Genomic DNA, 27232 nt, shown 5'->3' on the forward strand with positions numbered 1-27232 from the left:
AGTGCTCTTAAAGGCGAACGGTTACATTCTATAGTTCCCTTAAAGGTAAACGGTTACATACACAACACTCCTCCCTTCCTAGCTTATTACTTACAGAATCCCGTTAAACATACAATCTTCAACTTTATATAAACAGTTTGCAGATATACTCTCGATGGAGTCAACGTCATATAACAATTTACAGATATACTCTCAATGGAGTCAACGTCATATAACAGTTTACAAACATACTCTCAGTGGAATCAGTTTACAGGTTCAGTCTCTGTGGGAACAGTTCATAAATTCAGTCTCTGGTATTAATTCGTTCCAGACAGCATCCTCCATAGCCTCTTTTTTTTTTTTTTTAACAGCTTGTACTTTCGTCCTGTTGAACCAGCAGTGCGGACTTATACAACCCACTGGCTGTCTTGATAATGTCCCTGGATTTTTTTTTACAAATTTAGCACCTTTCGTAGTGTTCGGACTGAGGTAGTAGAAGTAATAATATTTTAAACAGTTATTATTTTCTGCTTCTTCTTTTTCTTTTCTGCCTTTTTGAAACTCTCCGAGCTCTTTTCCCGGCTGCCATCTGTAGCGCCACCAACTCTCTATGTTCCTTAGACCTTAAGTGCTTCCTCAGGATTTCAGCACTTTGGGAGTTCCCATCACAATTTGGGCAGACCACATCCTCATAACATTCGGTGTCACTCAACAGGTCAAAACCCTTCTTCAAGCAATCATATTCATCCTGCTCTTCCTCGGATGTCTGCCCTTCCTTCCCTCCTGGCCTCATTTGTGCGTTCAATCCTTTCCCTTCCTTCAGGGATTTCGTTATCAGGCTATTTAATCCTTCTACTGAAGTAGCTGTTTCCCCATTCTCCTGTTCCCCTGGACGTAATTCAGCGTACTCCTCCATTTCATCCATCATTTTCTCCAATGCTTTCATCTTCTCTTCCTCTTGTACTTTGGCTTCCAGTGCTTGGAGAAGTTGCGCCTCGATGCTCTCTAGCTCATGTTCAGGGCCATTCCCAGTTGAAACTGTTCTTCAAGTCGGTCAACCTCGGTAATTGCCGCCTCATATTTGTCTTGGGCTTCCTTCCATATTTTTATGAGTTCTGCCATGTCTTTCACCTCTACATCCTCATCTATGTATGGAACTTCTACCGATGAGTCTGTCTTGGCCCTGAGCTCCTCAAGAATTTCCTGCAGCCTTTGGACTTCTTGCTCATGTTCAACCTTTAGTTGCTCATATACTTCCAACGAAACTAGCTTTTCGGAGGTTGCTGAGTTAACCCCCTCCAGAATTGTAGTCTGGGCCTGTTCATACTGTTTTTTCAACTTCTCGCACTCTGCTTGTAAGGAGTCGTAGAGAAGAACTGGAATAAAATCCTGGCTTCCTGAAGATTCCTCTTCATTTGTTTCTTTCGCAATTTCCTGTTGGAGTTCAGCCAAGGCTGCTATGCTATCTGCCTCTCGAAGTCTCACTGCCATCAACTCTTCTTTATTCTTGCAGTCCATCTCAGCCATTTCCCGTTTACTTTCATTTAACTGAGTGAGTAGTCCCTTATTTTGGGCTGAGCGATATTGCACCTTCTCATGTAGACCCTTGCACTCCTTCTCTGCTTGACATAGCTGATTACCGCTGATTTGGTTCTGCGTTTCAAGTTCCAACATCCTTTGCTTAGCTTCTTTCAGTTTCGCCCCTATAAGCTCCTCTTGCAACATGGCCACATTATTCTCATCAGGTAAAGAAGCGTTTCTCTTTTCCATGTCCAAGATTTGTTTCTGCATCTCCTTAAGAGCACCCTGTGATTCAACTTCTCTTAACTTTGCCTGCACTAGCTCCGTCTCTAATTGCAGAACAAAATCCTCAGTGCAGCGTGATTTGCCCTTCTGCTGTATCTCTAGATCATGCAAATATTCTAACCCCTGAACATCATCAGGGAGATGTGATCGGTAATTGGTCATGATGGCTCTATGGTCACTCTCTGCTTGAGCCAGTAGGTTCTGTTGTCTTTCCAGACTCTCCCATTCGGTGTCATAGAACTTTTTCATTGTTTTCATCTCTTGTACGAGGCGGTAACTTAATTGTTCTAATTGTTGTTGTACTTTGAAATAGCGTTGAGTTCGAGCCCGGTGTTCCTCCGTAATGCATATGTCTGTAGCTTGAACAGACTCAGAATTCTCTGTCTTTATGCACGCCATCGATTTTCCAACCTTAGTCTGTGAGTTAATGTTAACCTTGTTTTTCATACATAAGCTGGACTTATCGTCTTCCGGCTCAGAGTCTGAGCTGCTTGTCTGCACCGAGTCCTCACTCGTCATTGCTTGTCGGTAGTGCCATTCCATGTCTATTTTCTTGATCCACTCCCGTCCTAGAAGTGGTGGTCCTCCCTCAGGTAGTACGTACAAATTCATTCTTGGGTGTACTTTACCCCTATCTCTCACCTTGACTCTTATTTTCCCCATGGGGTATACGCGATGCCCCGTGTATGTCTGTAATACGAACTTGGTATTTCTTAAGGGTATGTGAGAGAATAGTCGGTGGTAGTCCTTTTGGTTGATGACTGATACAGCTGATCCCGTGTCCAGCTCCATTCGTACTTGGACTCCAGCTATTTTTAGTGTGACCCAGATCGTCTGTAGATCAGTTACTTTACCCACATTGTGGATTTTCAGACCATCCAACTCCTGGCTGTTTGGGTCTGAGTCTGAATTTTGTTCGTCTGAACTCTTTTCAGCCACCTGATGCACCTTGTTGTACTTTTCTTGTGGTGGTGGCTTCCTTTGTTTGTTGGTCTTCTTTCTGGACCTGCATACCTTCGCGATGTGACCCAGTTTGCCACATTTCCTGCACTCTTGATTCTTAAACCAGCACTGATTCTGGTCGTGCGTTGTCTTTCCACAACGGTAGCATTTGGAAATGCTTGCAGTCATTTGGTCCACCCCGAGTGCCGCCGCCTTTAGCTGCATTTCCGCCGTTCCTTTCACTGCGGCTTCGTGCGATGAAGCTATGAGGACAGCCCTGTCCAGTGTGAGGTCGTTTTCCTCCAGGAGTCGCTTCTGCGTTCCTTCTTTGGCCAAGCCGCATACGAACTTGTCCCGCAGCGCCTCTGTCAAATTCCCTCCAAACTGGCAGTATTTCGCTAGCTTACGCAGTTCGACTAAGTATTCCGCATTGCTTTCATCTTGCCTCTGGGTTCTGGCATAAAATTTAAATCGTTCAGCCAGCATCAACGGTGTGGGGTTCAAGTGATCCTTCAGCACTGCTACGATCTCTTCGAAGGTCTGGTCCACTGGTTTAACTGGTGCTATTAGATGTTTCAAAAGCCCGTATGTTTTTGCTCCCATCGAATTTAACAAAGTTATTGCCTTGTTGTCATCCTCAATTTCGTTGGCTACGCAATATATTTCTATGTGTTCCACATACGTGGCCCAGTCTTCTATTTCAGCATTAAAGTCATTAATATTTCCTCGCTTAGGCATCTTCTTCTCTTTTCGAGTACAGTACAAGTATTACTTTACTTATTATTAATTTTCTTCTCTCTTCTTGAGAACACCACAAGTATTGCTGTACTTATACTTATTTTCCCTCTCTTCTTGAGAACACACCAGCCTTTCTGAAAAATCTTATTACTTTCCTGAAATTCTTAATAATTTCCAAGATGGCGGTTTCCCGCTTCTTCCTTCTTCTTCAGCGGTTTCCCCGCGAAAAATGGCGGCTTTCCCGCGCTTTTCGCTCTCCCCGCCCACTTCGATGGCGGTTTTCCCGCGCTTCTCGGCGCTCTCCGCCCACTTCAATGGCGGTTATCACCCGTTCCCCGACGCTGACTTTCAGCCCGAGTGCGGCTCTTATCAGCGGATGCGATCGATGGCCCGGCTGCGCCTCGCACTTGAAAGCGGGCCCCGGCCTCTGGCTCACCCGCTCGCGCGGATCTTGCTCGCTCCCTCCCGGGCTCTGGCTTAACCGCTCGCGCGTTTCACCGCGGCTCTTATCAGGGATTGCGATCGCCCTTATCTCCCGATCGGTGGCACTGTCTTTGCAGCCAACGCTGCGGCTTACCCACGAGGTTATGGAGGCTTCAGGGTCCTAATGCCTGTCGCTTCCAGCCTGTCGGTTCCAGACTGGTGAGGATTGAAACCTCTCTTCAACGTCCTGTCTTCGGACGAAGCCGCCGTGGAACAACTGCCGCAGGGTTCGAATCCTGACTCGTCGCCAATGTTAAGTCTGTGGGTTGTATTATAAATAATCACAGACTCCACTGTTAACAAAATAAAACACGTCTTTACTATTCAGAGGCTCGGGCGATTCTGCCCTAGTTAACGTATCACAACCCTTATATACTGGTGTGGTCACTATCGGTATTACAGTATACATGAGCCAATAGATAGTGCCACCCTAAAGTAGTGCTCTTAAAGGCGAACGGTTACATTCTATAGTTCCCTTAAAGGTAAACGGTTACATACACAACATCTTCTACTGTAAAGACTGATATAAAATATTCATTCAGTGTTTTTGCCATCTCCATATTTCCCACCATTAATTTCCCGGTCTCATCCTCTAAGGGACCAACATTTACTTTAGCCACCCTTTTTCTTTTTATGTAACTATAAAAACTCTTACTATCTGTTTTTATATTTTTTGCTAATTTACTTTCATAATCTATCTTCCCTTTCTTAATCAATCTTTTTATTATTTTTTGCTGTCTTTTAAAGTTTTCCCAATCCTCTATCCTCCCACTAGATTTGGCTACCTTATATGCCCTTGTTTTTAGTCGAATACTATCCTTAATTTCTTTACTTAGCCACGGATGGCTGTCTTTTCTTTTACACCCTTTTCTTCTCAGTGGAATATATATTTTTTGGAAGTTGTAAAATAACTCCTTAAATGTACACCACTGATCATGTATCGTCTTACCCTTTAATCTATTTTCCCAATCCACTCTACTCAATTCCGCTCTCATACCTTCATAGTCTCCTTTATTCAAGCTTAGCACGCTTGTTTGAGATCCAACCTTTTCACCCTCTAATTGAATATGGAATTCAACCATGTTATGGTCACTCATTCCAAGGGGATCCTTTACTAGGACATTTTTAATTAATCCTGTCTCGTTACACAGGAGCAGATCTAAGGTTGCTTGCCCCCTGGTCGGTTCAGTTACATACTGCTCAAGAAACCCATCCCTAATACACTCAATGAACTCATCCTCAAGGAAGCCCTGCCCAATTTGATTTGTCCAATTAATATGATAGTTAAAATCCCCCATAATTATAGATGTTCCCTTATTACAAGCCTCAACTATTTCCTGATTGATACTCCATCCAACAGAGTTGCCACTGTTCGGAGGCCTATAGACTACGCCCACTAGTGTTTTTTTCCCCTTATTATTCCTTACCTCCACCCAAACTGTTTCATTATCCTGATCTTTATCCCAATATCATTTCTCTGTATTACAGTGATTCCTTCCTTTATTAACATAGCCACCCCACCTCCCCTTCCTTCCTGCCTGTCCTTCCTGATCGTTAAATAACCTGGTATGTTTAATTCCCAGGCATTGTCACCCTGCAGCCATGTTTCTGTAATGGCCACAAGATCATACCCATATGTAGTTATTTGTGCCATTAACTCGTCTATTTTGTCCAGGTCTTGTTGCATGCGGGCATGGACTGCTTCATTATCTGACGAGTTGTGAATGGCGCTGAACACTGTGCAGTCATCAGCAAACATCCCCATTTCTGACCTTATGCTGAAGGGAAGATCATTGATGAAGCAGCTGAAGATGGTTGGGCCTGGGACACTGCCCTGAGGAACTCCTGCAGCGATGTCCTGGGGCTGTGATGATTGACCTCCAACCACCACAACAATCTTCCTTTGTGCTAGGTATGACTCCAGCCAGTGGAGAGTTTTCCCCCTGATTCCCCTTGACTTCACTTTTACTAGGGCTCCTGGATGCCACACTTGGTCAAATGCTGCCTTGATGTCAAGGGCAGTCACTCTCACCTCACCTCTGGAATTCAGCTCCTTTGTCCATGTTTGGACCAAGGCTGTAATGAGGTCAGGGACTGAGTGGTCTTGGCTGAACCGAAACTGGGCATCAGTGAGCACGTTATTGGTGAGTAAGTGCCACTTAATAGCACTGTTGATGACACCTTCCACCACTTTGCTGATGATTGAGAGTAAACTGATGTGGCGGTAATTGGCCGGATTGGATTTGTCCTGCTTTTTGTGGGCAGGACATACCTGGGCAGTTTTCCACATTGTCGGGTAGATGCCAGTGCTGTAGCTGTACTGGAACAGCTTGGCTAGAGGCGCGGCTAGTTCTGGAGCACAAGTCCTCAGCACGGGATGTTGTCGGGACCCATAGCCTTTGCTGTATCCAGTGCGCTCAGCTGATTCTTGATATCACGTGGAGTGAATCGAATTGGCTGAAGACTGGCTTCTGTGATAGTGGGGACCTCGGGAGTAGGCCGATATGGATCATCCACTCAGCACTTCTGGCTGAAGATGATTGCAAACGCTTCAGCCTTGTCTTTTGCGCTCACGTGCTGGGCTCCACCATCATTGAGGATGGGGATATTCATGGAGCCTCCTCCTCCTCCCGTTAGTTGTTTAATGGTCCACCACCATTCACGACTGGATGTGGCAGGACTGCAGAGCTTTGATCTGATCCGTTGATTGTGGGATCGCTTAGCTCTGTCTATAGCATGCTGCTTCTGCTTTTTAGCATGCATGTAGTCCTGTGTTGCAGCTTCCCCAGGTTGGCACCTCATTTTTAGGTGTGCCTGGTGCTGCTCCTGACATGCTCTTCTACACTCCTTATTAAACCAGGGTTGGTCCCCTGGCTTGATGGTAATGGTAGAGTGAGGGATATGCCGAGCCATGAGGTTACAGATTGTGGGCAGTTCTGCTGCTGCTGATGGCCCACAGCGCCTCATGGATGCCCAGTTTTGAGCTGCTAGATCAGTTCTGAATCTGTCCCATTTAGCACGGTGGTAGTGTCACACAACACGATGGACAGTGTCCTCAGTGAGAAGACGGGACTTCGGAGGTGATTTTGCCAATGGGAAGCTTTTGGAGGCGGGACTCCCACCTGTCAGGTTTCAGTCCCGTCTCCGACAACTTCTGGCCAACCCACGCTATTTTCCCTTGATTGACCTTGTTAAGCCCACCCAGCAGGCTTAGCAGGCCAATTAAGGGAAAGCCGGCTGCAGAGAACGTCAACATATGACGTTTCATCTGTCAAAATTTTTTGACAGATGAATTGTCATTGTTTAACAGCTCTGTGAAACTGTCAAACACTGACATTCTCTGTAGTTTGATGAGGTCTTGAATTCAAGACCTCATTAAACAGCTTACTTTTGCAGATATTAGATGGTTTTGCACTGGAGAATGCAACGGCCATCTGTCATCTCCAACGCGGAGGTCCGAGACTCTCCGCATACACACCGACTGAAGTCTGCAGGAAGAAACAAAGGTAAGTACACTTTGCACTTACCTCAGATACTCACCTCTCTACACTTGCACCCATCACTTACCTTTGCACCACCCCCCCCCCGACCCCCGCCTCGCCTTGCTGACTTGGCGGGTTTTGGAGCCTTCGGGAAGCCAGCACGTGTGAGGGCAAAAAGGGGATAATCCTATTTTCTGCCTGTTAAACTCAGGGATGGCAATGGAGGCGTTTGGGACATGGTATGATTCTGTGAGTACAACGATGTCAGGCTGTTGCTTGACTAGTCTGTGGCACAAGTCCCCCAATGTTGGTGAGGAGGACTTTGCAGGGTCAACTGGGCTGGGTGTTCCATTGTCATGTCTGTAGTCAGTGCCAAGGTCAATGCCAGGTGGTCCATCCAGTTTCATTCTTATTATTGTGATTCATAGTGGTTTGTTTCAGAGGGCAATTAAGAGTCAACCACATTGCTGTGGGTCTGGAGTCACCAGATAGGCCAGACCAGGTAAGATTTCCCTCCCTAAAGGACATTAGTGAACCAAATGGTTTTTACAGCAATCCATTAGTTTTATGGTCATCATTTACTGATATTAGCTTTTTATTTTAGATTTATTGAATTAACTGAATTTAAATTCCCCAGCTGCTATGGTGGGATTTGAACTCACCTTTCTGGATCATTAGTGGGCTGGGCAGCACGGTGGCATAGTGGTTAGCACTGTTGCCTCACAGCGCCAGGGACCCGGGTTCGAATCTGGCCTCGGGTGACTGTCTGTGTGGAGTTTGCACATTCTCCCTGTGTTTGCGTGGGTTTCCTCCGGGTGCTCCGGTTTCCTCCCACAGTCCAAAGATGTGCGGGTTAGGTTGATTGGCTATGACAAATTGACCCTTAGTGTTAGGGGGATTAAATACGTGGGGTTACAGGGATAGGGTGGGATGTGTGTCGGTGCAGGCTCGATGGGCCGAAATGGCCTCTATCTGCACTGTGGGGTTTCTGTGATTTCTGTGATTCTGTGATTAGCCCAGGCCTCTGGGTTATTAGCCCAGTGACATTACCACTATGCTACCATTCCGATCAGGGATAAATAGTGGCCAGGACACCAGAGGAACGACTCTCCTGCTCGTCTTCAAAATAGTGCCATGGGATCTTTTATGTCTTCCCGAATGGACAGACAGGGCATTAGTTTAATGTCTCATCCAAAAGGTGGCACCCTCGACAGTGTAGTGCTCCCGCAGTACTGCATTAAAGTGTCAGCCTAGATTTTTGTGCTCAAGTCTCTGGAGTGGGACTTGAAGCTACAACCCTCTGACATCAGAGGTGAGAGTGCTACCCACCGAGCCACAGCTCATGCCTAATATTCCAAAATAACTAGTACAAAACAAACTTTAGGTTTGGAAGTGTGGAAAAAAATGTTGTGAAAATGATTGGTGGACAGGACTGTAGCACAGGAAGATAATTAGTGTAATTCTGATCTTTAATGCTTCGACTGTGAATAGGCCCAGGGAACTGCTGGTCTCCCTGGGTCAGTTGTTGTTCTAAGTTCTCAACTCATGCGTTGTGACACTGAAACAAGTGATATTAAAACAATTAAACTATTTAGATGGCAGGAGCAGTTTCATCACTGCAACAAGAATAAGCATTTAAAATTCAATTTTAATTAAAAGTAAAATGTAAAGATATAGGGATGATTTTCAACGGGCAGCTGCTCCTTTCTCACCTGAAGGACGGGTGGCTGGCCGTTGAAAATTGGGCACGGGGCACCTTGGCCATCTCATTGATGCAATTTTCAGGTGGGCCTGTAAATGGGCAAGCAGTCCACTCACCTGAAACATGCAGGAGTCTTGAATATGCAAATCGGAGTCCAATGTTAGTTGTAGGATCCTGACTGCAATTTTCAGGTACAAGTGGGCAGACCATGTCATCAAAGAGCCAGACTGAAGGCAATGGGCTGGATTTTGATACTGGAGGCGTGTAGGAGGCGGGACTACAACTTTCGGGGTTGTAGTCCCGCCTCCATCGAGTTGTGGCCAACAAACACGATTTTCACTTGATTGACCTTGTTGAGCCCGCCTAACGGGCTCAGCAGGCCAATTAAGGGCCACCCGGCAACAGGTGACATCACAGATTGACATTTCATCTGTCAAGAGCTTTTGACAGATGAAATATCAGCGTTTGACAGCTCTTTGAAGCTGTCAAACACTGACAATCTGTACACTAAGTTAATTCCTTCCTCTCAGGCTGATTTAGTGATCTCCCCGGAACAGAAAGCTGAATGCTGCAACTTTTGACAGCTCGCGGCCATTTTGCTTTCTGTGCCGGTGAGATGAGGGACTCCCGAGACCTGAAGGAAGGAAGGCTGTAAAGGTAAGTAAAGGTAAGCAAAACTTCTTTAAACACTTTACACACACCAAACACACTTGCCTCTGCACTCATGCACCCATCACTCACCTGAACACCAGACATCTCGAACCCTCCAAGCCCTTCAGCCCGACGGTCCGCCTCGCTAACTTGGCGTGGTTTGGAGCCGTCGGGAATCCCACACTTCAGGAATAAAAATAGGGATTAGGCTAAAAACTCTGGTCAGACCGCACTACAGCTTGGGCATGACTGCCACTGACTTGTATTCGACCGTTTTGATCATTTAGTGCAGCTTTCTATTTGCTATGTTGATTGATGCCTTGCAGTGATTGGACTCGTCGAGCATTGAGTCTACTAGATCTCTTTCAGCTATGTTAACACCATACGTGGAGTACGCGATAATGAGGTGCCAGTCTAGTACGCTCCAAACAATCAAAAAGAAAAATGAAAGCTTGTTAAATTTTGGCTGCAGTGCAAAAATTATACCACAGACTTCAGCGGATAAATTGATACTCTCAGGCTGGTGTGTAAGCTGCCTGAGATGCAGGTAAATTCATGACTTTTATAAAGTAATTAGATTTATTGACTCACAATAAGGTCCTGAAAGGATATTAAATGGGATGCCATTTATTCTGAGCCCTGATATTGTGAAGTGAGTATATTACTCAGAGTCAATATAGAGTGGATCAAATCAAAGGTTACAGTTACAAAGAAAATGGATGGAGAGGAAGGATTATCAAATATGGGAGTATAAAGTGTCGTAATCCCAGGCTCAAGTGCCTTATCTTTCTAACCCATCATTGAAGTTCTCATGGTCATGCAATGCATCACTGTGACCTGGCTTCAGCTCCCTGTGATTATAAGTATTGAACAAAGTTACACATATATATTCGCTGGCTCTGGTTGCCACAATAAATCTTCTCGGATTTGTTATTAGATAATGCCACTGTCATTGTGTGCAGTCCTGAATTTATTCTGTCTGTCGCTCGCCTCTGCCACAGAAGATTACACCTTGTGTCTTTGTTCGTTCTGTGCTGGCTTGGTCTCAGAACTACTGAACTCCAACATAGAACTCTTCAAAGGGATGTTTTGGGGGTATGGTGGTGGCGGTGGGGAGGAGCGATCATGAGGGGTCTAGACAGAGTAGATAGAGAGAAACTGTTCCCATTGACAGAAGGGTCGAGAACCAGAGGACACAGGTTTAAAGTGATTGGCAGAAGAGCCAAAAGCGACGTGAGGAAAAACTTTTTTACGCAGCGAGTGGTTAGTATCTCGACTGCACTGCCTGAAAGGGTGGTGGAGGCAGATTCAGTCGTGGCTTTCAAAAGAGTGTTGTACCTGAAGGAAAAAATTTGCAGGGCTACAGGTAAAGGGCAGGGGAAGCGGGACTAGCTGAAGTGCTCTTGCAGAGATCCGGCACGGGCTCGACGGGCTGAATGGCTTCCTTCTGTGCTGTAACCATCCTATGATTCTATGAAAGTTTGGAGAGCTCCTAATAGTTGAAGGAAATTCTTATTTGGGACTCCTGTTCCTAGAATGGTCGAACACATCACAAATGGACTCCAAGGGGACGGACTCCTCTCTGTGGGATATGTAGTGAAATTGTAAACATGTTCTTCATCAATGAATTTATGATTTTGTTGCACAGTGAACAGGAGAAGTCTTGCCTCATGTGACTGATGAATGGACCCCATGGCCTAGAAATTCGGTGGGCTGTGCCACCAGTTAGCACCCAAAGAGGGCACTTAGTGGGTTTAGCGCCACTGGCCACGCTTCCCGCAAAATTTAGCAGGGTGCTAATGGCGGCGTTAGCCTGTAGCGCTGCGCCGCCACCGATGATGTCATCGGTGTGCGCAGCGCCCCGCTACCACCCTGATCGCGATATTTGGTCGCGCCCCCCGCTGTAATGCCAGTCGCAATTTGCGACCAGTTCAGGGGGGCCTACCTGCGGCGGTAGTGGCGCTAATTAAAGGGGAGGTGCAGGGCAGCCATTTTTTTTGCTGGCTCCAGCACCTCCTCGCGCTGCCGTCCCCGGCCTCCTGAGCACCCCCCCACCCCCGGGCAGTGCCGGCTGTGTCCTAAGAGCCCAGCAATTCTCCTCGGTACCGGGCTCTTTTGCCGGCACTCGCGATCTCTGATCGCGCTGGTGCAGGCCCCTCCCCTTTAAGAAGGGGAGGAAGGCCTGCAGTACTGCAGCGCGCCATGCCGCAGCGTGTGGTGCTGCGGCACATTGCGCTGCGATATTCAGTTGCAGCGCCCCAAGAGGGATGCGGGGCGCCTCGAGCAGCGCCCTGCTTCCGTTTGGGGCGCTGAAACTGAATATCGGGCTGGCGCAAGCGGCTCCGTCTGGAGCGGTAATTCCGGCGCTCAGACGAGCTTGGCACCGAATTTCTAGGCCCATGTTTCTGCTGTGTTCCCCAGTCTTCTAGAAAGAAACAAAATTGGCTCAGTTGGTAGCATACTTGTCTCTGATTTGAGTTTAAGCCTCGCTGCAGAACTTGAGCACATAATCCAGGCTGACACTTCAGTTTAGTACTGAGGGGGCTCTGCATTGTCAGAGGTGCAGTCTTTTGGATGAGATGTCAGGTGGACATAAAGGCCATGATTTTCTCATCGGTGGTGGGATGGGTGCATGTCAGCTAGTTTCCGGGTTCCAGTCCCGCTCCCAGCTGCCTCCGCTCTACAGAATTGATTTTCCCTTGATTGGCCTTGTTAAGCCCCCCCATCCGGCCAATTAACAGGAAGCGGGTCCGATGATGTCATTTGATGATGCGTCATTTGCCGGTTTCCTTAAAGGGACCATGTGCAATTTTATATTGACAGTTGATTTTTCAGTGTTTGACAGCATTGAGGTGCTGCAAACACTGACAATCACGGCACAAAGTGAACTCTTGCACCCAGGCTCTCCAATGACTCCCTCCATATGCTTATGGAGGGAGTCACAGTACGCAGGGAGGTTCTCTTCCCTTCCAAGGGCGGAAGAGACCTCCCCAGGACATCAACTTACCTTGCACCTCCACCCAACCCTTTCTATTTACTTTATCACTTCCCATCTCACTAGCCACCCCTCACACTCACCCTCATTCTACTGCAAGCATACCAACTAACAACACACAAGGGTGGGCACTTGAGAGGTTTAGCCAATGTCCATGTGAAGTTTCTGGTAATGTGTTGTCATGCAGTCAAATCTCTTTTTCAAAAAGTGCCCCTTATTGGACAGGTCTGAGCGCACATTGAGAAGTGTCTTACTAAGTTCCAGTGATTGTTCAGTCATAACTACCCCCCACCACCACACCCACACACCCCCATCCCGCTATAGTGATGTGTGTGCATGGAATGGCTTGGACATTAAAGGGATGCTTCACGGTGCTGGTGTGGGATGGTGTCAAGCTGGCGCATCATGTGGCAGCCAGGGTTTACAGCACCAAGTGAAGAAAGTCTGGCCATGGTGATGTCATTGTTGGCCTCCTGCCCAGCAATTTTGTCAGGGGCTGATGCCCTGTGTCCAGCGCAGCATCGGGTGATGGCAGCGAAGGTTGGTGATGTGGTTGGTGATGTTGGTGTTGGGGATGATTGTGGAAGGATTCGGAGGACCAAGTTCTGATTGTTTCATTGGCTCCGATGTTGCTGGAATAGATGGCAGCTGCAGGTGAGATGACAGAAGCGATCTGTCACTGGTGAGAGAGGTTCTCCCAATGAGGTGGCACTGAACATACAGTTGGATTTAAAAACTTGTAAGTTAAAGAAATCTGTATATGTATTAAAAATGCAGTAACCAACATTTTCTTTGCTCTGAAACTTACCATGTGCAACATGGCATCCTTGACACCACTTTTGCGACACCACTTCTGCAGCTGTCATCTTTTCACAAACATCAGAGCAGACTCACAACACGCCACACTTACCTGGCGTATTGTCTGGACATCGTAAAACCAGACCAAGAAGCTGGAAAATCGAAAAAGACCCTGAAAACTGCTCACAAGTACCTGGTAATAGGCGGTTAATTGCCTTTAATCCGTTTCCCACCGCTAGGTGTCGAGTCCATTCGCAAATCGGGGACCCGACACTTGGGAAGGTTGTGTGGAGGCGGGCTGATGGCGGGAATCAAAATGACTTTAACCTCTGACCTGCCTCCAAACCCGGCCTCTGAGCATCGGCAAAATCACGGCCAAAGGATCTCATGGCATTCGTCAAAGAAATTGGTTCTCCTGGTGTTCTGGGCAACATTTATTCCAAAACAAATTAGCTGGTCATTCATCTCATTGCTATTTTGGGGATGTTTCTCTGTGGAAATTGACTGCTGTGTTTGCCATACTAAACAACAGCGATTACATTGCAAAAGTAATTCATTGGCTATGAAGTGATTTGAGACACTCTCAGGATATCAACGGTGCTATATAAATGCAACTTCTTTATTTATTTTAAAGTGCTTTAATACACTGGATATCATTTTAAAGTAGCCCAAATCTATCTAAACTAAACTGAGTTAAGTTGACTTTCATATTGGCTTTGTGAAATAGGAGCCATTTGGAGTGGCTCCCTCCTTCTATCTGGTTACTTACTGGCCTAAGTAACTGACCACTGTAGTGTCCGCGTATCAATAATACACGGACTGCAGGAGAACAATAATAACAGGTATTTACTGAACAGAGGGTATGTTTAAACTGAAAGTACAGAAGCCTGCTATGGCTTTATATACAGGTGTGGTCACTGCCGGTACTACAGTATAAAATCAGTTCTCTCTTAAAGGTACATACACAACAATTCCTCCCCTTTTAGATAAACAGTACATAACATTAATTTAACAACTAAATAATAATTAATTACAATTACAATTTTCTCTCTACTATATACATCAACTGAAATAATCATTTATAAGTTCAGTCTTTGAGGAGGCTTCCTGATCCTGACTGGATAGCGCCTTTCTCGAGTATCCTGTTCTTGCAGCGGAGTCGATTCTGGCTCATTGTCATTGGTTGGTTCGTCAGCTTCCAATACCACTGATTCTGAGGTAGACGCAATCTGTACTTCGGGTTCATTACCAGGTGCACATGCTCGTGGTATGGGTTTGGCTTGTTCCTGCGACTCTAGAATCTGGTCAGCATGGCATCTCACGATGCTCTCTCCAACGTCCACTGTGTACATTAATGGTCCCTGCTGTGTGCATATCGTTCCTGGCTGCCATTTTTCTGTTCGGTAGTCGCGGGCCAAGACTGGTTGCCCTATCTTGAAGCTCCTGGTTGGCTTCTCATTGATGTGCTGGAATTGCTTATCCTCAACATCTCGTCTTATGTTTGGTTTGAGCAAATCCAGGCGACATCTTAGCCTTCAGTTGAAGAACATTATGGCTGGAGCTTGGTTGGTGACTGCATGTGTCGCATTCCGGTAAGCAAACAAGAAATTATCCACCTTGTGTTGTAGAGTTATGTCGTCGTTATACATCACCTTTATTGCCTTTTTAAAGGTCTGAACAAACCTCTCAGCCAATCCATTTCTGGCTGGATGATATGGGGCAGATGTGTAATGTTTCACCCCATTATTCCTCAGAAACCTCCGGAAATCCTCGGACACAAACTGTGGCCCATTGTCGGTGCAAATCTGTCCTGGCAAGCCATTCCTGGCGAAGATGGTCCATAGGACTGCAATAGTTTTCTCCGTGGTGGTGGAGGACATTTTGATGACCTCTGGCCATTTCGAATGGGCATCCATGGCGATTAAAAACATTGAGTCAATAAATGGACCAGCAAAATCAATGTGTACCCGTTGCCATGGAGATGAGGGCCACTCCCATGGGTGTAGCGGGGCCTGTGGTGGAGCGTTTTGGACTTTCTGGAATCCTGTGCATCTCTTGGTCATATCCTCGATTTCTTTATCGATTCCCGGCCACCACACAAATGCCCTGGCTAGGCGCTTCATTTTTACCCCTCCCAGATGACCCTCATGAAGCTCATTGAGCACTCTATCTCTCAACTTGGGTGGAATTACCACTCGGGATCCACACATCAAGGTCCCCCAGCACACTGACAGCTGTTCTCTCCTTGGCGAGAATGCTGGCAACAGTGAGTCACCATGTGCTGGCCATCCCTTCACCGTCAAATCATAGACCCGAGAGAGTGTCGGGTCATTTTGGGTTTCCTTCTCTATACTTGAGTTTGTAACAGGTAGACATTCGACTATGGTCGACTGAAATATCTCAACAGGGTCCACTGCAGGCGCTTCCTCCACCGCAGGCAACGGTAGGCGCGACAGCCCATCAGCGTTTCCATGCTGTTTCGTACCCTTGTACTCTATGTCGTACTGATGTGCCCCTAGAAAAAGTGACCATCTTTGCAGCCGTTGCGCCGTCATCACCGGAACGCCCTTCTTTGGGTTAAAAATGGAGACCAGAGGCTCATGATCAGTCAGTAGGGTGAATTCCAGCCCATGCACATAGTGATTGAACTTCTTCACCCCCCACACCAGGCTGAGGGCCTCCCTGTCAATCTGGGTGTAGTTACGCTCGGCTGAGGTTAACGAGCGCGATGCAAAGGCTATTGGCCTCTCTGAACCGTCAAGGAATTTGTGTGACAGCACTGCTCCAATGCCATAGGGAGACGCATCACATGCCAACCGAATCGGTAGTGTTGGATTGTAGTGGGCCAATACTTCTTTTGAAGTGATTAGGCATTTACATTTCTGAAAGGCACGCTTACACTCATCACTCCATTTCCATGTTACTCCAGTTTGCAGCAGGGCGTTCAGTGGGTGCAGAATTGTAGATAAATTCGGCAAGAACTTATGGTAGTAGTTCACCAACCCGAGGAACGACCTCAGTTGCGACACATTTTCCGGTGCTGGAGCCTTGACTACTGCCTCAATCTTGTCTGGGGACTTATGCAACCCTTCCTCATCAATCATGTGGCCACAATACGAGATTTGTCTCCTGAAGAACTCGCATTTGGGGTGGTTGGCTCGTAGCCCATATTCTTGTAATCTAGTGAGCACCTGCTCCAGGTTGGCAAGGTGTTCACTGTCATTTTCGCCCGTAACCAGGATGTCGTCCAAATAACACTGGGTCCCCAGGATCCCTTGCAGGACTTGTTCCATCACCCTCTGCCAAATAGCCGGGGCTGATGCTACCCCGAATACCAGTCGGTTGTACTGGTAAAGACCTTTGTGAGTGTTTATCATGAAGTATTTCCTAGATGCTTCTTCTACCTCCATTTGTAGATACGCTTGGGCCAGATCAATCTTCGTAAAGCGTTTCCCTCCAGATAGTGAGGTGAAAATATCTTCTATCCGTGGAAGTGGATATTGTACTGTTTGCAGGACTGGGTTCACAGTTACCTTGAAGACCCCACAGATACAAACCTTCTTCGGCTCCCCAGGCGTGCTGCTCAATGATTTCTTCATTACAGGAATGATGGGTGTGGCCCACTCGCTCCAGTCCACCTTGGACAGCACACCCGAACGCTCCAGACTCTCCAGCTCTGCTTCAACGGCTGGGTGGATCGCGTACAGTACCGGTCTGGCCTTAAAAAATTTTGGGTTTGCGTTATCTTCGATTTTTATCGTTGCCGTTACTCCTTTTAGAGTCCCAAGTCCTTGTTGGAACACCTCTTTCGCGTCAGTTAGAATTTTTGACAGTCGTCCAGGTGTGACGTCGTCATCCTTTTTGCCAGTCACAGTTAGCGCCTGAATGGAATGCCAATCCAATTGTATTTTTTGGATCCATTCACGTCCCAATAATGGTGGTCCTCCTTCTTGTAGTATATATAGATACAGTTTCTGTGTTTCCGTGCCGTTGTATTTAACTGGCACTCTTATTTTTCCTCTGTGGTAGACTTTTTGCCCTGTGTATGTCTTCAATACAATGGACGTGTCCTTCAAGGGTATGTGTGAGAATAGCCGCTCATAGTCTCATCGATTCATGACAGTTAGGGCTGATCCTGTGTCCAATTCCATCTTTACTTGGGACCCTGCTATCATGAGGGTGACCCAAATGGTTCGGTGATCCTCCTTTGCGATCACGTTGTGTAACTTTAGACAACTTAGTCTCCTGCTCCCGGAGTCATTATCACTCTCCTGATATTCTGAACTACTGTCTGTCATTTTTTTTACTTTCTTGTACTTTTCCTTAGTAGTTCTTTTAGTGTTGGTTTTCTTTCCCGACCTGCAGACTCTTGCTATGTGTCCCATTTTCCCACATTGCCTGCATACTTTGTCCTTAAACCAGCAGTCCTTCTGATCATGGGTTGTTCTGCCGCAGCGATAGCACTTTTCTGCTCCATATGCCATTTCGTTAGCGCTGTATTCTTGTGGTTTCTGTTGTATTTCCGCAGCTCCCCGTGCTGCTGCTTCGTAGGATACTGCCACGCTGAAAGCCTGTTCTAGCGTCAGGTCCTTTTCCGAAAGTAGTTGTTTCTGGGTTCCTTCACTCTGGAGCCCGCAGACAAACTTATCTCTTAAGGTGTCTGCCAGTCCTGCTCCGAACTGGCAGTGCTTCGATAACTTGCGTAGTTCTGTAAGATAGTCAGCATTGCTCTCATCTTTGTGCTGGTTTCTTTTATGGAACTTGAATCTTTCTGCTATCAGCAGCGGTGTAGGGTTTAGGTGTTCCTGTAAGATATTAACAATCTCTTCAAAACTTTTCTCCATTGGTTTAGCTGGGGTAATTAAATTCCGCAATAGGCCGTACGTTCTCACGCCCATCAAATTTAATAATACCGACGCCTTCTTTCCATCGGCCACCTCATTTGCCTTGCAGTACACTTCAATTCTTTCCACATACGTGGTCCAGTCTTCTACCTCGTTGTCGAAAGCAGTGATACTGCCACTCTTCGGCGTCTTGGGTGGTTTAAAATGGCGCCTCCCCGCGCTTTTCCTTCTTCCCCTTGCTGCCACGCTGCTCCTAGCATTCTACAGGGTAATGGTGGCGACCCGCGGCTTCGGCGCGTCTCACTTTTCCTTCCCCTCGTTTTATTTTCTCTACGCTGCCCGGTTCTTGAGCACCGACCGCGCCCTGTGCGCTCCACCCTCTCTCTCTCTCTTTTCCTCCCGACGATGCTGCACGGCCCCTTTGCAGAGCCGCTCGATCAAGCTCGTGCCCACCGCAGTCCGGAAGGGTCAGCGCACTACCTGCTACCAGCACGATTTGCTTGAACACCTTGACTGGGGAGCCAAGCCCAGCTCTCCACAGCCTCCCCTGCAATTCTCCGAACTCCGATTGATCACTGTGTGGTTGCCCGTGGTCGACGCCTGTTGCTCTGACTTCGACCTCCAAGAAGCTTCTTTTCAGGGAAAGATCCCCGTGAGGTGATGCAGTACTGCAGGTGAGTTCGAACCTGCTCGTCGCCAGTGAGTGTCCGCGTATCAATAATACACGGACTGCAGGAGAACAAGAATAACAGGTATTTACTGAGCAGAGGGTATGCTTAAACTGAAAGTACAGAAGCCTGCTATGGCTTTATATACAGGTGTGGTCACTGCCAGTACTACAGTATAAAATCAGTTCTCTCTTAAAGGTACATACACAACAACCACACTTAGAGTACTGTGCACAGTTCTGCTCTCCGTATTATAAAAAGAATATAGAAGACCTGGTTAAGGTGCAAAAAAGATTTACAAAGATGATACCAGAACTGCAAAGTTATATCTATCAGAAAAGATTTAGCAGGCTGAGAAACTTTTTATCTTTTAAAATCGTTCAAATTCATATCTTGTTGACAATTTAGTTGTGATTCAGTTGAGGGATGCCCATGTTGGGGAATGAAAATCCTTTTCAGCTTTGACACCAATGGGCAGAATTGGCATATTGTGATTTTAGCAACGAGCGCATTAACGCAATCTTGTGAGACTCCTTTTCTGCTATTCTCACAATGCGGCATCGGCAGCGGCGGGAGGAATCTCGGAGCGGCAGAGCGACTACAAAAGGCCCCAGAGGCTCAGGTAGGCCTCAGTGCGGCATCGGCAGCGGAGGGAGGAATCTCGGAGCGGCAGGGCGACTACAAAAGGCCCCAGAGGCTCAGGTAGGCCTCAGTGCAGCATCGGCAGTGGCGGGAGGAATCTCGGAGCGGCAGAGCGACTACAAAAGGTCCCAGAGGCTCAGGTAGGCCTCAGTGCGGCATCGGCAGCGGCGGGAGGAATCTCGGAGTGGCAGAGCGACTACAAAAGGCCCCAGAGGCTCAGGTAGGCCTCAGTGCGGCATCGGCAGTGGCGGGAGGAATCTCGGAGCGGCAGAGCGACTACAAAAGGCCCCAGAGGCTCAGGTAGGCCTCAGTGCGGCATCGGCAGCGGCGGGAGGAATCTCGGAGCGGCAGGGCGACTACAAAAGGTCCCAGAGGCTCAGGTAGGCCTCAGTGCGGCATCGGCAGCGGCCGGAGGAATCTCGGAGCGGCAGAGCGACTACAAAAGGTCCCAGAGGCTCAGGTAGGCGTACCAATCTCCAATCTCAGGGAAGGAGAGAGGTAAAAAGTGTTCGAGGTGTGACGTCACCACAAAACAGGTAGGTGATTGGTTGGGGTATTTCTCTCTCTTTTAAAACTTTAAGTCTGTGGTTTATAGTTTTTAAGGTCTCTGTGGTGTAGCGGGGACAGTTTGTAAACCAGGGCCCTTGAATATATCATTTAACTGTAGTGAAATTGGTGGGATTCATTTAATTTTAATTAATTAGTTAAAGGGTAAGTCATGGCAGGACAGCCCAGCCCCGTAGTGTGCTCCTCCTGCTCTATGTGGGAAATCAGGGACACTTCCTGCGTCCCTGACAACCATGTGCGTGGGAAGTGTGTCCAGCTGCAGCTACTGACAGACCGCATTGCAGCACTGGAGCTGCGGATGGATTCATTTTGGAGCATTCGCGATGCTGAGGACGTCATGAATATCACATATAGCGAGTTGGTCATACTGCAGGTAAAGGGTGTACAGGCAGGAAGGGAATGGGTGACCAGCAGGCAGAGTAAGAGGCGCAGGCAGGTAGAGCAGGAATCCCCTGCGGCCATCCCCCTCTCCAACAGATATACCACTTTAAATACTGTTGGGGGGTATGACTCATCAGGGGAAGGCAGCAGCAGCCAACTTCCTGGCACCATGGGTGGCTCTGCTGCACAGGCTGGGAGGGAAAAGAGTGGAAGAGCTATAGTGATAGGGGACTCAATTGTAAGGGGAATAGATAGGCGTTTTTGCGACCGAAATCGAGACTCCAGGATGGTGTGTTGCCTCCCTGGTGCAAGGGTCAAGGATGTCTCGGAGCGGCTGCAGAACATTTTGGAGGGGGAAGGCGAACAGCCAGTTGTTGTGGTGCACATAGGCACCAACGATATAGGTAAAAAATGGGATGAGGTCCTAAAAGCAGAATATAGGGAGTTAGGAGGTAAATTAAAAAATAGGGCCTCAAAGGTAGTAATCTCAGGATTGCTACCAGTGCCACGTGCTAGTCAGAGTAGAAATAGGAGGATATTTCAAATGAATACGTGGCTAGTGGAATGGTGCAAGGGGGAGGGATTCAAATTCCTTGGACATTGGAACCGGTTCTGGGAGAGGTGGGACCAGTACAAACGGGACGGTTTGCACCTGGGCAGGGCCGGGACTGATGTCCTAGGGGGAGTGTTTGCTAGTGCTGTTGGGGAGGATTTAAACTAAAGTGGCAGGGGGTTGGGAACCTGAGCAGGGAGACAAAGGAAAGGGAAACAAGGAAAAAAGCAAAAGACAGGAAGGAGAAAAACAAAATTAGAAGGCAAAGAACTCAACGGTTTAAATCAAACATGGTCACAGTAAATAATAATTCATGTAGGTCTGAGAGCGTTAAAAAAACAAGCCTGAAGGCTTTGTGTCTTAATGCAAGGAGCATTCGGAACAAGGTGGATGAATTAGCTGCGCAAATAGAGGTAAACGAATATGATTTGATTGGAATTACAGAAACATGGCTCCAGGATGGCCAAGGCTGGGAACTCAACATCCAGGGGTATTCAATATTTAGGAAGGATAGGCAAAAAAGAAAGGGAGGTGGGGTAGCATTGCTGGTTAAAGAGGGGATTAACACAATTGAAAGGAATGATATTAACTCTGATGAAGTGGAATCTGTATGGGTAGAACTGAGAAATATCAAGGGGCAGAAAACGTTAGTGGGAGTGGTATATAGACCTCCAAACAGTAATACGGAGGTTGGGGATGGCATTAAACGGGAAATTAGAGACGCATGCAATAAGGGCACAGCAGTCATCATGGGTGACTTTAATTTACATATAGATTGGGCTAACCAAATTAGTAAAAATACTGTGGAGGAGGAATTCCTAGAATGTTTACGGGATGGTGTTCTGGAACAATATGTCGAGAAACCAACCAGAGATCAGGCCATCTTAGACTGGGTATTATGTAACGAGAAAGGATTAATTAGCAATCTTGTTGTACGAGGCCCCTTGGGTCAGAGTGATCATAATATGATAGAATTTTTCATTAGGATGGAGAATGAAGTAGTTGACTCGGGGACTAGGGTCCTGAATTTAAATAAAGGAAACTACGATGGGATGAGGTGCAAATTGGGTAGGATTGATTGGGGAATGTCACTCAAAGGGTTGACGGTGGATAGGCAATGGCAAACATTCAAAGACCGCATGGATGAACTACAGAAGTTGTTCATCCCAGTTTGGGATAAGAATAAAACAAAAAGGGTGACTCAACCGTGGCTAACAAGGGGAATTAGGGATAGCATAAGATCCAAGGAGAGGGCTTATAAATTGGCCAGAAAAACCAGGAACCCTGAGGATTGGGAGCAGTTTAGGATTCAACAAAGCAGGACAAAGGCATTAATTAAGAAGGGGAAAATAGAATATGAAAGTAAGCTTTCAGGGAACATAAAAACTGACTGTAAGAGCTTTTATAGATATGTGAAGAGAAAAAGATTAGTGAAATCAAGTGTAGGTCCCTTGCAGTCAGAAGCAGGGGAAGTTATAATGGGGAACAAAGAAATGGCAGACCAATTAAATGCATATTTTGGTTCTGTCTTCACAAAGGAGGACACAAATAACCTCCCAGAGATGTTGGAGAGCATAGGTTCTGATGAGAGGGAGGAACTGAAAGAAATCAGTATTTGTAGGGAAATGGTGTTGGGGATATTGATGGGATTGAAGGCCGATAAATCCCCAGGGCCTGATAATCTACATCCTAGAGTACTTAAGGAAGTGGCCCTAGAAATAGTAGATGCATTGCTGATCATCTTCCAAAATTCACTGGAATCTGGAACTGTTCCCATGGATTGGAGGGTAGCTAATGTTACCCCACTATTCAAAAAGGGTGGTAGAGAGAAAGCGGGGAATTACAGACCGGTAAGCCTGACATCGATAGTGGGGAAAATGCTAGAGTCCATTATAAAGGATGTAATAGCTGAGCACTTGGAAAACAGTGACAGGATCGGACAAAGTCAGCATGGATTTACAAAAGGTAAATCGTGCTTGACTAATCTACTGGAATTTTTTGAGGATGTAACTGGGAAAATAGATAAGGGAGAACCAGTGGATGTGGTGTATTTGGACTTTCAGAAGGCTTTTGATAAGGTCCCGCATAAGAGATTAGCGTGTAAAGTTAAGGCACATGGGATTGGGGGCAAGGTATTGACTTGGATAGAGAACTGGTTGGCAGACAGAAAGCAGAGAGTAGGAATTAACGGGTCTTTTTCCGAGTGGCAGGCAGTGACTAGTGGGGTACCGCAGGGATCGGTCCTTGGACCCCAGCTATTCACAATATACATTAATGATCTAGATAAGGGAACTAGATGTAATATCTCCAAGTTTGCAGACGATACAAAGCTGGGTGGGCGTGTGTGCTGTGAGGAGGATACCGAGAAAATCCAGGATGATTTGGACAGGTTGGGTGATTGGGCGGAAGCGTGGCAGATGCAATATAATGTGGATAAATGCGAGGTTATCCACTTTGGTGTCAAAAACAGAAAGGCAGACTATTATCTGAATGGCAATAGATTGGGAGAAGGGGAAGTGCAACGAGACCTGGGTGTCCTTGTGCACCAGTCGCTGAAGGTAAGCATGCAGGTGCAGCAGGCGGTGAAGAAGGCAAATGGTATGTTGGCCTTCATAGCAAAAGGTTTTGAGTACGGGAGCAAGGATGTCCTGCTGCAGTTGTACAGGGCCTTGGTGAGACCACACCTTGAGTACTGTGTGCAGTTTTGGTCACCTTATGTGAGGAAGGATGTTCTTGCCATGGAAGGAATTCAGCGAAGATTCACAAGGCTGCTCCCTGGGATGGCAGGAATGACGTATGAGGAGAGATTGGGTCGATTGGGCTTATACTCGCTGGAGTTTAGAAGAGTGAGAGGGGATCTCATCGAAACTTATAAAATTCTGACAGGTCTGGACAAACTAGATGCAGGTAGAATGTTCCCGATGGTCGGAGAGTCCAGAACCAGGGGTCATAGTCTAAGGATAAGGGGTAAGCCATTTAGGACAGAGATGAGGAAGAATTTCTTCACCCAGAGAGCGGTGAACCTGTGGAATTCTCTACCACAGAAGGCGGTTGAGGCCAAGTCTTTAAATATATTCAAGAAGGAGTTAGATATATTTCTTAGAGCTAAAGGTATCAAGGGATATGGGAGAAGGCAGGTACGGGGTACTGAGTTTGGATGATCAGCCATGATCTCATCAAATGGCGGAGCAGGCTCAAGGGGCCGAATGGCCTACTCCTGCTCCTATCTTCTATGTTTCTATGTTTCTATGTTTAATTTTTAACAGTCAGCTCACATTAAAGGAGCTTCATATGAATGTGTTCATGTGTTCATTAGTGATATTGCTCATGTATTAACGCCAAGCACCCTCAAATTAGAAAGAACACAGTCAGCCAGAGTAAAGCTGTAGTCTGTCCCAACCTTGGATGCACACCCCACCACCGTATGAATGGTAAACGTTTTCATTTCCCACAGCAGCCACTCCTATGGTCTCTCTCAAGGAAGACTGAAAACTTATGCGGAGTAAAAAAAAAAGAAAACGGAAAGACTTGCATTTCTATAGCGCCTTTCATGACCTCAGGACGTCCCAAAGTGCTTTGCAGCCAATGAAGTACTTTTTGAAGTGTAGTCGCTGTAGGAAACACAGCAGCCAATTTGTGCACAGCAAGCTCCCACAAGCAGCAATCAATTAAACAACCTTATCATCTGTTTTTCTAGTGATGTTGGTTAAGGGTTAGACATTGGCCAGGACACTGAGGAAAACACCAATTTGCAACATTATACTGACTTCATAGTAAACAAACATAGAAACATAGAAACATAGAAGATAGGAGCAGGAGTAGGCCATTCGGCCCCTTGAGCCTGCTCCACCATTCAATGCGATCATGGCTGATCATCCAAATTCAGTACCCGGTCCCTGCTTTCTCCCCATACCCCTTGATCCCTTTAGCCTTAAGAAATATATCCAACTCATTCTTGAATATATTTAATGTATTGGCCTCTACTGCCTTCTGTGGTAGAGAATTCCACAGTTTCACCACTCTCTGGGTGAAGAAATTCCTCCTCATTTCTGTCCTAAATGGCCTACCCCTTATCCTTAGACTGTGACCCCTGGTTCTGGACTCCCCGACCATCGGGAACATCCTTCCTGCATCTAGTCTGTCCAGTCCTGTCAGAGTTTTATAAATTTCAATGAGATCCCCTCTCATTCTTCTAAACTCCAGCGAGTACCAGCCCAATCGACCCAATCTCTCCTCATATGTCATTCCTGCCATCCCAGGTATCAGCCTGGTGAATCTTCGCTGAACTCCTTCCATGGCAAGAACATCCTTCCTCAGATAAGGCGACCAAAACTGCACACAATACTCAAGATGTGGTCTCACCAAGGCCCTGTACAACTGCAGCAAGATATCCTTGTTCTGTACTCAAAGCCTCTCGCTACGAAGGCTAACATGCCATTTGCCTTCTTAACCGTCTGCTGCACCTGCATGCTTACCTTCAGCGATTGGTGCACAAGGACACCCAGGTCTCATTGCACTTCCCCTTCTCCCAATCTATTGCCATTCAGATAATAATCTGCCTTCCTGTTTTTGCCACCAAAGTGGATAACCTCGCATTTATCCACATTATAGTGCATCTGCCATGCTTTTGCCCAATCACCCAACCTGTCCAAATCATCCTGGAGTTTCTCGGCATCCTCCTCACAGCACACACGCCCACCCAGCTTTGTGTTGTCTGCAAATTTGGAGATATTACATCTAGTTCCCTTGTCTAGGTCAGTAATATATATTGTGAATAGCTGGGGCCCAAGGACCGATCCCTGCAGTACCCCACTAGTCACTGCTTGCCACTCAGAAAAAGACCCGTTTATTCCAACTCTTTGCTTTCTGTCTGCCAACCAGTTCTCTATCCACGTCAATACCTTGCCCCCAATCCGATGTGCCTTAACTTTACACGCTAATCTCTTATGCGGGACCTTATCAAAGGCCTTCTGAAAGTCCAAATACACCACATCCACTGGTTCTCCCTTATCTATTTTACCAGTTACATCCTCAAAAATTCCAGTAGATTAGTCAAGCATGATTTACCTTTTGTAAATCCATGTTGACTTTGTCCGATCCTGTCACTGTTTTCCAAGTGCTCTGCTATTACATCTTTTATAATGGACTCTAGCATTTTCCCCACTACCGATGTCAGGCTTACCCGTTTTCTCTCTACCACCTTTTTTGAATAGTGGGGTAACATTAGCTACCCTCCAATCCATGGGTACTGTTCCATATTCCATCGAATGCTGGAAGATGATCAGCAAAGCATCAACTATTTCTAGGGCCACTTCCTTAAGTACCCTAGGATGTAGATTATCAGGCCCTGGGGATTTATCGGCCTTCAATCCCATCAATTTCCCTAACACCATTTCCCTACAAATACTGATTTCTTTCAGTTCCTCCCTTTCATCAGACCCTATGTTCCCCGACATCTCTGGGAGGTTATTTGTGTCCTCCTTTGTGAAGACAGAACCAAGATATGTATTTAATTGGTCTGCCATTTCTTTGTTCCCCATTATAAATTCCTCTGATTCTCACGGCAAGGGACCTACGCTTGACTTCACCAATCTTTTTTTCTTCACATAGCTATAAAAGCTTTTACAGTCAGATTTTATGTTCCCTGCAAGCTTACTCTCATATTCTATTTTCCCTTTCTTAATTAATCTCTTTGTCCTCCTTTGTTGAATCCTAAACTGCTCCCAATCCTCAGGTTTACTGCTTTTTCTGGCCAATTTATATGTCCTCTCCTTGGATCTTATGCTATCCCTAATTTCCCTCGTTAGCCATGGTTGAGTCATATTTTTTGTTTTATTTTTATGCCAAACTGGGATGAACAAATTCTGTAGTTCATCCATGCGGTCTTTGAATGTTTGCCATTGCCTATCCACCGTCAACCCTTTGAGTGACATTCCCCAATCAATCCTACCCAACCAAAGGTGTCTGACAGTACAACTGTAATAGAAGTGTGGGGTTGACT

The sequence above is a fragment of the Somniosus microcephalus genome, chromosome 13 (genome assembly GCF_052327205.1).
Source record: "Somniosus microcephalus isolate GS21.2 chromosome 13, FLI_Smic_1.0, whole genome shotgun sequence".
Taxonomy (NCBI): Eukaryota; Metazoa; Chordata; class Chondrichthyes; order Squaliformes; family Somniosidae; genus Somniosus; species Somniosus microcephalus.